The 10,580-nt window shown below is 53.5% G+C and overlaps 1 protein-coding gene across 1 annotated transcript in view; it reads right to left on the bottom strand.

The window, feature by feature from the left end:
- KCNU1 (potassium calcium-activated channel subfamily U member 1) overlaps positions 1-10,580 on the bottom strand; it is a 251,810-nt gene that overhangs the window by 15,701 nt on the left and 225,529 nt on the right. Inside the window, exon 31 of the mRNA XM_080370366.1 lies at positions 9,190-9,346. The gene's annotated coding sequence lies outside the window, so the exon portion shown is untranslated. The remainder of the gene's footprint in view (positions 1-9,189; positions 9,347-10,580) is intronic.

Below are 10,580 nucleotides of genomic sequence, written 5' to 3'. Positions count from 1 at the left end.
AGTGACTTCCAGCGGCAGCCTTAATTCCCGGCAAGCAAGGAGTTACCCACACATGGTCAATCCCCCAGATCTTTCCTGTATTAGGAGATCTTTAGTTCGGGAGAAAGCCGAGGTCTCTGACTCCTGAAATAGCAGGAGCCGGGCTGTGCCTCCCGAGCCGGGCAGCGGCAGGGCGGGCTGCACCCAGACGTAGCTGCGGGCTGGTTCCGTTTGTCTCAGTACTTTAAATTTAGGGATAGCACTACCTTTCTACCTCCATACATCAAGTACTGCCATATTTGACACGATGAATGCCACAGCTCGCTACCACAGGGACAGCGGGGGGTCCCCGGGGAAGGGCTTTCTCCCCTTACACCTCCCGGTGCCAGTTTTCCCCCTCACTCACCACCTCTGCCCTGCCCGCTGCACTCACTGAAAATACCCGCGGCTCCTGCTCTGTCTCACTAGAAGGAACTTCGTGAGTTCATTGCACTTAATTACTACCCCGGTGCTCCAAAAGCCCACAGGGCCCTGCTTGGGGCTCGCCCGGCAAAGCTCCCTCCTGGAGCGCAGGAGCCACCTGCGGCCCCCAGCCCTGGGGGGGACACGGCAGGGGACACGGAGGGTCCCGGGACCCTGGCCAGGACAGGGCTGAGGGTCACGCTGCCTGCTGTAAAAGCAGCAAGCAGGCGACCAGGAGATAAATAACTCCATCTCGCTGGAGGAGAAGAGCCTCTGTCCATCGACCGGCTGGAGGAATGACAGGGCAGCGGTGGGCGAGGGCGCCTGGGGACCCGAGGGGTCCAGATGTCAGTAAATCAACAACCAGCCTCGTCCCTCCAACCTGCGGCAAGAGGGGAAGCTGCGAAGGGGCAGATACATATGTCTGTATACGCACACACATATACATACACGCAACAAAGCAGATTCTATAAATCAGCACTATTCCTGCCTTTCCTTTTTTTTTCTCTCCTCCTTTTTTTTGGACACAATAAATCTTTTCTTTTTTTTTTTTTTTTTTTTAAACTTGTGGTAGCGATTGCATCATCTCCCTTTCTCTTCCTTCCCCACCCCACCCCTAGAACAGCACAGATTAAGATAAAGTGATAGTGCTGTGTCAAAGAGTGCTTTACTGCCACACTTGGGATAGAAGAGGAGAGGTTAATTTATCATCACTGGGGAGAACTGACAGAAGAGAGATATACTACCGAAGGGGGATTTAGCACAGGGCCAAGAAACTTCACACTATTTTTACCATCTGTCACATGCTCTAATAAAGCAGGACAAAATATGAAGAAAGGAAAAATGAACTATCAAACACTGATGTAATGCAGCCCATAAATCTAATTTAATTACTTTGCATGGAGACAGGTCCTCGAGTCCGTGTGAATATACTGGATTTTCTTGGCAACTTAACAACTAAGTGTTTTAATAACATCACACTATAATTTATTCTGCTTGAAACACAAAACCTCTTTTGTGCAAGTTTCTTTTTTTTTTTTTTTTTGTGAGAACTGTTAATTTTTCCTGCTAATGTCAAAACTGGCATAAATTCACATGTGAACTTGAAGCCTGACTGTGAAAAAAGGCGGAGGTTAGCGAACGCCTTTTTATTGTTTGTTGCTTTATGTGTGTGCTTGTGTGTGCATACATGGGGGGCTGTGCACGGCGCAGAAATAATTGGGCCTGTTGATGACTTAGGTGAAGAGAGTTGTCTGGGTAATTAGATTTTAATATCATGACAAGAGTGGGGGAGGGAGAAGTGGGTGTTGGCCCCAAACCAAAAAGTAGAGGAACGAAAAAGACAACAAAAGCCTGTTTTTGTAGAAGGCAGAAGAGGAGGACGAAGGGCTGGGGCAGCGCTGCCCAGGGCAGCCAGCCTGGGGCGGGGGGGGTGGGGTGTCTGCAGGGGCAGCCACCTGCGGGGACCAGGAGCAAGTCAAAAAAAGCAGAATTATTATACAATATGTGTTCCTGTGAATCCGGATGCAGTTACAGAAATTATTGCTAATAATGAAAGCTATATATCAAAGGTTATAAAATTCCTGTGTACTGGGACACAATTTTTCTAGGCTTTGTTCTGAACCATTAAAGATGACATATTGAGTTTGTGTGCCTCTGTGTTTAGTAAGAGACATTTAAATCTGATTTTAACCTAAACTGGCGATTTTGACATTTGTCTCTGGTCTTTAAAGCAGGAGCTATGATGCCACCGAGTGGGGGGCGATGGGCTGCCCCCACCCAGCCTCCATGACCTCACACAGGAGGGAAGGAGCGAGCAGGTAATTAATTTGTTAGATCATCAGTGATTCATGTAAAATAAAACCATCAGTCTCTGTACAATTCTCCCTGGGAGGAAAAAAAAAAAAAAGAAAAAAAGGAAACAAGGGAGGAAGAGAGAGGCCTCGTGCCAAAGAGGCCAGGGAACCTGCGCCAAAAGGAGAAGGAGCATGGGATGGGGTCTCTGGCTGATGCGCACCCCCAGCCCCACGCACTGCGTGTGGTCCTGCCCCCGGCACCGTCGCATCCCCTGGGAAGTGGGACTGTGCCCGCAGGTGGGTCCAGCCACTTGTACAGGACCAAGGAATGAAATAATTCCCGCCCCGCGGGGTCGCAGCGCTGCCTGCACCAAGTTTATTTAATGTTACAGCTCCGGGGGCTGCCCAGAGCCTGGGCGCAGGGCTCGGAAGAGGCACCCCCCGCACGCCCCCCGCTTGCTGCCCTGCAGGCACCGTCCTCTCCCGCTCCTGCTGAACAGTCCTTTACAGCGGGGTGACGGAGGAGGAAAGACAAATGAGGGGCATTTCTTGGGGCGCAATTCAAATTTCTTCCCCCTCTGCAAAAGGGCCATTCAGGCAGGGCGGACGAAGGCAGGACAATGTCCCTGGCCGAGGACACATCCCGCTGGGACCTGCTCGTAGGATGCCGCTGGGATCACCCGGCCCCGCACAGGGCGCCGTGATTTAGTGGCCAGAGCTCTTGCTCCGAGCTGCTTTATCACACACACACAGTCAAAACGTCAGATGATTTATGTGACCGAGCATGCTGACCCGGCCTTCTGGCTGTATTTAGCGCAAGAGAGGAGCCTGGCTGTGAACCGAACATGTCCCATGTCCCATGTCCCTGTCCCCGGGCTGCAGCCAGCGTGGGTCCGGCCACGGGTTCACACACTCACGTGTGGGAGCCAGGCGCGCACGGGCAGGGGGTTCCGCAGGACTGGGATTTTGCTAGGTGAGACTCCCCTCAAACTTGCCCTGAAACTTGCCTGAGCCCTGGAGTGCTTTTTGTGCTTTTCCAACACTGGAAATTTTAACTGACGCAGAAGAGGTTCCCCCTACAGAGCTCCTGCTGCAGCAAATCCATTCGACTCTTGTAGCACCTCAAGGGAGGGAAGTCGAGTCTTTAAAACTGGACAAGTGCAGCAGAAGATACTGCTTTGGGGGTAGGGATAAGACACGACTAACACATTATTTGCTTAGGGATCAGAAATCTAAAAATTTGGGAAGCTGTAGGTGCTGTGGCTCTCTGCACATGTGAGCCAACCCCAGTAACAGACGCTGCATAAATGTAGAATAAACCACAAATCCTTTTAAGTCCAAATAATCTTCTCCAAACCCAACATCCCACCAGCGATACTGAAAGAGAAAAACCGTGGCTGAAAACTCAGTATTACTAAACCAGGGGTTTGCTGGAGGACTGGGAGATGTTTGCTTAGCATGTGGATGTAACCGTAAGTGAGACAGAGTTAAGCCCCTGTGGGTGCTGAGCATAGCAGAGGGTCCCCAGGGCCCCCCAGGAGACCCCACTGATGCACAGGGACTGTGCCCAGGGCAGCACGGAGTGCGTCACTCTCCTTCTCTTGGTTACAACAGAAAATAAGGGCAAATGCAAGTTGAACGGCGTGCCTCCCCCCAGGCCGGGCTCTGGCGGTGGGTGCGAAGGGGTTTGTGCCCCTGGGGAGCTGGCTGTGGGGCAGAGGGTTGAGGATCAGCCCACGAGGCACGGCTCTGCAGGTGGGATGGAAAAGCTGCCGCCAGCACGGTGCCGCTTGTGCTGGAGGAGATGCATTGGAGGAGATCCATCACCCGTTCTCTTTGCTGGGCATTGCTTCGCTGCTGGCCCTGCTGCGGTTACCGCCTACAAAGCAGATGACAGGTGGGGACCAACGGGGCTGGAGGGGTGCGTGGCACAAAGCACGGTTCTGGGGCGCCCTTTCCAGTGGGAGCCCCACAGGGTGGGAGCCGAAGCCCCTTAAGAGCCCCAGGGCACCTGGCCAGCGGCGCTGGACTGGCCGCAGCTGCCTGCAGCTGGGTGTCAGTTCTGCGGTTCAGCCTGGAGACATCGCTGTGCCAAAGTGGTGGGCTGGTCCCCCTGGGGGGGCTGAACCCTGGGCAGGGCTCCCCCACACCACCCAGGGCACCGCCACCCCACTGAGCCGTAACCGCAGGTACCGCAGGAGGAGTGATGGAGTGATTTATTGCACGAGGGCATTTGCATCCTGTAGCTAATTAATCCATGCACTGGGGGGGCTGCTCTTATGGTGCAAGAATCTCAGATAACCCAACCCAGGAATCATTTATCTCTTTTCCCGACTGAAATTTGAGGAGCAAACATGGCCTGTCCCAAGCTTGTTGGAATGAAGCTACCAGGTCCTGGAAGCGTCACCAGTCCCCCGAGCAGTCGCCTTCAGTTCCCTGCATAATGTGGATTTGGGAACAGGGTTGTCGGGCAGCTCTGGGGAATTCCCTGCCTCCAGTTCTGCTCCTGGCTCCGCACTACCCTGGGCAAATAACTGCCGCTTCCCCCTCCTCTCCACTCCCGCCCCCCTCCCCGTGTTTCAGGTCTGTCTCCTGGTGGGGACATCTCTCAGTCCACGTCGCAGCTACGTGGCAGAGCAGGATCCACGTCTCTTTGGGGGGTCTTCAAAAGGCAACACAGTGCTGATCCTATGAACCAGCTCTAGACTACTCAAATGCATCACAACAGCAAAAATGCAGTCGAAGGGACTCTGCAATCTAGTTTTCAATATATTCCTACTGCAGAAAAAAATTTTGTGTAATACACTAGGCATTATAAGGTTGCAGAAATATGCACACCTTCAAATGTATTGTTCAAGGAATTGGAATTTATTTCCCTCTATTTCCAATGTCACTCTCCCTCCTTTCTTTCTCCGGTGTTGGGAGATAATGAAAACCCTGGTATTTAAATTCAGTTGCAGCTCCCAGCCGCACAGATTGATTGCTTAGAAAACACACACACACACACACACACACACACACACACACATATATATATAAAACCCCTCAGAGCATGTATGCATAAACTAGATGGTAGATTAGGTTACTGGGAGAGGAAACGTACAAATGTACCGGGAGTGTACCTTTTGCAAGAAGATTAACTGGTGGCAGCAGCAAGTTGCTGATGAAGGCAGTTTGTGTAAGAGCAGACCCTGACTATTGAGACTCATCAGTCATAGCTGTCAGCGTCTACCGCTGTCCCCGCGCCGCCGGCGCACAGAGAGGCTCGTGGTCCCGCGTGGGCACAGGGGGCATGTGCCCACCACGGCAGGTGGTGCTGGCGAGTCCCTTCAGTGGGTCTGCCTTGCTTCCAGGCTGCCAGGGATATTTAACGCCGTCGAGGTGAAGCCCACGAAGGCGCAGAAGGCTGCTGTGATTTGAGCCCGGCAAAGCAAGGATTAAGCCGATTAAAATAGGGCATAAATCTCGGTTTCCCGTCAAGCTTTGCAGCAACCCGGACCCAGCGTGAGTTTCCCCACAGCCGCTGTTTGGGAACCTGGAAAGATTTACAAATGGAGCCCTTGAACGTTGCTTTGAAAAACCCTCCTCGTTCTCTCGCCTCTCCCATAGCAGCGGGGCTGCAGCCACCTGCTGCGCTGGACCCGGGCAGAGCGGGGGAGCCGCCATCTGCCACTGCCCCGGCTGCTGGGCATGGGAGGGGGCTTGGGTCAGGGGAGTGCACGAGGAGCCGGAGGGCAGCGGGACACCCAGGCTGTGCCCCCCCTCCCCAAACTGCGGCCGGGCAGTGCTTTGGAGTGCGCCTCTCCCCCTGACGCTCCCATGTCCCTTCGCTGTCGTTTCTCCAGACCTGCAAAACGCAGCGTGTCCAGGTGCTGGGGAATGTGTAGAAGGCAGAGGAAAGTAAATGAATTCATGGGCTCACTAAGAGCAGGGGTGGAAAATACCTCTGAGCAGAGACAGAAAATGCCTCTTAGCTCATGCTGGAGCAGAGGCCGACTCGTTGCTGTTGTAACAGCACTGGCACCCTCAGCTGTGTGGCCTTTGAAGCAAAGACAGCGCAAGATGTTGCCGGGAAAGAGGAAGAGGATGAATTTCCACCGGGAGCTTCTGCAGTCAGTCGGGAGAAGCAGGGAGAGCCCGAGGCACCGGCTGAGCAAGGGCTGACACCTCTGGCAGGGACAAGGCGAACACAGCCAAGGCAAGGCAAGGGGAGCGGGAGCAGAGCAGGAGGCACATCCAGCTGGAGCGAGCAGGACTTTGCCGGGTGGACGGAGCTGAGCTGCCGAGAAAGGGGTTGGCAGCAGGAAATCCCTGGTGAGGTTGCAGAGGTCCCTGGGGAGAGCATCCCCCCTCCCGCAGCTCCCCTGGCCCCAGAGCCCAGCTCGGGATGTCGGTGGAGTGTTCGGGGACACGCTTCTGCACACAAAGCACTGTAAAACCAGTGATGGCCGGTAATTTCCGCACAGATTATTTCCGTGCCTGGGATTCCCCTGTAGATGGTTTATTGCAGCAGCCGTGCCGTGCCCTGCTGCCCCTCAGTGCCCCTCGAAGCGCAGGCTTCGAGCCCAGCCTGGTGAGCAGCCGCCTGCAAGAGCAGCTCCTGCACGTGGCCGCGGCTCGTGTCCCCCCTTCCCCTCCAGCCTGGTGCGCCGACCCCCTCCAGCCCTGAGCTCTGCTCCAGTGTAAACCAGCAGCAACGACTGTCTGTAAACTGGTTGGGGACTAGGCACCGTTCTGCTTGTGCTCCCGCTAGTGCACGTCCGTGCCTTTCTCTTAAGCAGGCGAGACGTTTTGCTACACACACACGCACACACACAAGTTTTTACACGAGTTTCCTGAGCTCATGGATAAAGTCCAGAGCTGCCAAGCTCCCAGTACTTTGCCATGTCACACTAATAGCTTCCAGATCCCATCACATATTAAATTCATGCGGTTTCAGCGAAGCCATCTATTTAATGCAATTCGCTAAATGCCTGCGTAGCTCCGCTGACAGTGACATATTAGGTTTGCAGTCTTTTGCAATCTGATATCTCTGAATTTGCCACTGTACTAAAGATTTGATTAATGTGGTTCCATTTCAGTGCAGTAATTGGCTGCGACTGTTGTAGAAAATAATCAGGCTTTCATTCCTTACAACTGCATGGACATGCTAATGAGAGAGTGGGTTAATTAAGCCCCAGGCAGAAAGCGACAGTTACTGATGACTGTTATGACAAACCACCGACTCGGCATTTGGGAGCAGGACAGCAAATTTGCACTTTATGAAATTACAGGAAAACTGGGACATAAGGAATAAATAGTTACATCTGTTTGGTGAAAGGAAAAGAGCGAGAGAAGAGCGAGCGAGCGAGATTGTGTCGCTTTCTCAAATCAGGGCACAAACACACAGGAGAAAAGTTAGGAGCCCAGAAGCACAGGGAAGGGAATAAAGTTTTATTTTCTTTGCATGCACTTCACCGCTTCCCGGTGGGTTTAATCCATTGGCAGGGTGTGAAACATGGACACCCAGCAAAAGGATTTGCATTGCTGCGATGTAGCCGAGAGCCGCCAGTGACTGCCCCTCTGGCAGGCGGGGGCTGCAGCGATGGCCCAGAATAAATCACATTTCGTGAGACATCAACCAGCCCCACGGCGGGTGGCCGGGGGGCGCTGGGGGCCCTGCCCCCCCCCCGCACTGGGGTGCAGCACTGGGGGACCTGAGCCCACCCTTCCCTGCAGCTACGGCTCTCCCTGGGGGGCAACTCCCCCCAGCTGCTGAGAGGGATTGCGAGAGCCCTCAGGGTGGCTGCAGCAGGGACAGCCCGAGCTTTGTGGCTTCCTTGAAATGGCCAGGAGGAGGGGGAGGCTCTCGCAGGAGCGGGAGGGATGAAGCCAGAGCCGTGCCATGACATCAGCGCTGATGCAACGCTCTGGAAGCACATCAATGCCTTCGCAGAGCCCAACAAATCAAAGCCAGCCCCCAAGTGCTCCTCACAGAGCCGGGCAAGAAGTGACCAAACAGCACGGCCTTCACTTGGAAGGCTCCTCCAGCTCCAGCTTTGCAATACTAATAAGTAATTTATAAGGATTAACCGGCAATTTTTTAAACTTTCCCTTTCATGCTGGGGATATTTTGCAACATAAGCACCGCCACCATATAACCAATGATTTAGCTGAGGGGTTTTATAGTCTGAAATGGCTTTAAAATTTGTTTGGAATTACCTTGAGTACATTTTAAACACTTAAATTGTCATCTTTGCATTTTGGACTATTCATGATGCACTATAGGATATTTTTTTTTTTACTCCATTAGATTGCAGAGTAACTCTTCCATTGTTTTACTAAGCCCTCCTGAAACAAGCCGACAGTATATCCAAAGCAGACTTTACTACATGAGCTAGTACAGATCCTGGGGGGGATGGATGGGTTGTTCAGCCGTCACTGTCACCGTCCATCGGCACGTACACACGGGGCTGTCTGTGGGGGCTGCTCCTCACCTCACCCTGACCCAGGGCAAAGCAAGGCTGCGTCTGGCACGGCGGGTACCACCAGCGTACCCTCCCCGCGGCTGCTGGGCTTGGGTCAGTGCCCGCAGCCGGGACATGGGACATGCAAAGTTTCCCTGCAGAGCTGAAACGTGGTGACTCTGAGCTCATATCCCCAGTGGAGAAAACAGGAGTGAGCGTCCTGCACCCCGCTGCCATGGCCGGCCACAGAGAAACAGCTGTGAGCATCCTCCGTCCCACTGCAACCTCAGGAGTGTCTTTGAGATGTTCAGACAAACGGGGCTTTTACAAACACATTCCCAGGTGGGATTTCAGGCACATCCAGGGCCGGGAAGGCAAATACAGCCAGGGTTTACTTACGGGTCTCATTAGGGTTTGAGGATTATTTTGCGTTCTCTGCTGCCTTTCAAAAGCTGTTAGGTTTTACTGGGGGATCTGGCTCCCATCTTTCCACTGTGACACCTCACCTTAGCTTTTCTCCTTCTGCCTCCCGCGCTGTCCCCGGTCGCCGCGTGCTCCTGCTGGGGGACCCCGGGGGTCCCCGCTTCGCCCGGCTGGCTGCCAGGGGGTCCTGCGTGCTTTCATACCTGACAGGTCCTCGCCAAGGAGCCCCTAGAGGAGAAGCTGTAAAAATGTTTTATGTAGGAATAGGTTGGTTTCTGTGCAATAAAACCCAGAGCCATTGAAAAGCAAGCTCCTGTGTAATTACAAAGACAGAGGAGATCGCTTCCATATGTCTGAGTGGGTGTGAGGGGCCCCGAGCCCGCATCTGCTCTCTTTGTTCTGGTGGGGGGAAAAGGGAGAGAAAGAAAGAGAAAACAGAAGACAGAAAAGGCAACCTGGGGTCTGCTGGAGAAAATGACCTCTCGCTAAACCCTGGCCAGGGCTGTCCCGGCTCCCAGGATCAAGGCACGGCAACATCTGGCTGCGGCCGAAGGCACGCTTGATCAATAAATTGTGCTACCAGGCACAAAATCAGAGAGATCTGAGAGCCATTCATTAACGAGCTCGTTAAGTGATTGATATGCTTAATTTTCCTGTCAAATGTGGACTTCCCTTGTAAACATGTCAATTGAGAAAAGTTCAAGCTGGTCACTCGGATTTATGGCTGGAATAACATGTAGGTGGAAAAGAGCGACGCGTCCCCTGTGGCCCCTGTTGTTTCCCATTGCGCGGCGGGCCAACGGCCCAGGTGCTGCAGTGCCCTTCTTCTGCCTCCCTCCTCCTCCTCTCCTCCCTGCCCACAGCTGAGATAACAAAAACAGACCATCCCACTGGAAACACACCAGAACTTGGCCCCAGCAACAATTAGCCGATTAATTTGTTCACCTTGATAAAGTGGAAGCTTTTAGCTTTAGGGTGCCTTTGATGGGTGGGTGTGGAAACCCAACCCCTACCTTGCCTGAAATAGCTGTGTGTTTAACTTAGTGCAATATCCACGATGAGACTGGTTTAGCCAGGATATTTAATTTAATGCCAGACCTATGATTAGACATTTTAGCCACTACAGCAAAGGCTGGCTGGGTTTTTTTTTAATGTTCTGCCGTTTTTTCCTCCTCCCCCTAGCATCTCACCAGAAGTCCCAGGCCACGAACATCACTACAGGCTCCTGCAGGTGTACAACCTGCTGGGCTGGTACATTGGGACCCCCAAATGCACGGTCCCTGCCTGGCATGCTCTGCCCCCCGAGCCCGCCCGCCCAGCTCCCTCGGGTACAGCCTGCTGAAAGCAAACAGCCAGCAAGAGACCTGGTATCCACACACCCCCCCCCCACCCCCCCCCCGGGGGAACAAGACCCTCAAAGTGCTCCAGGCTCAGGGAAGCCGGGCTCCATCTTCATCCCCTGGGTCTGGGACTT

The sequence above is a fragment of the Falco punctatus genome, assembly GCF_963210335.1.
Source record: "Falco punctatus genome assembly, chromosome: 20".
NCBI lineage: Eukaryota > Metazoa > Chordata > Aves > Falconiformes > Falconidae > Falco > Falco punctatus.
This window is presented reverse-complemented; position numbering and strand designations above follow the sequence as displayed.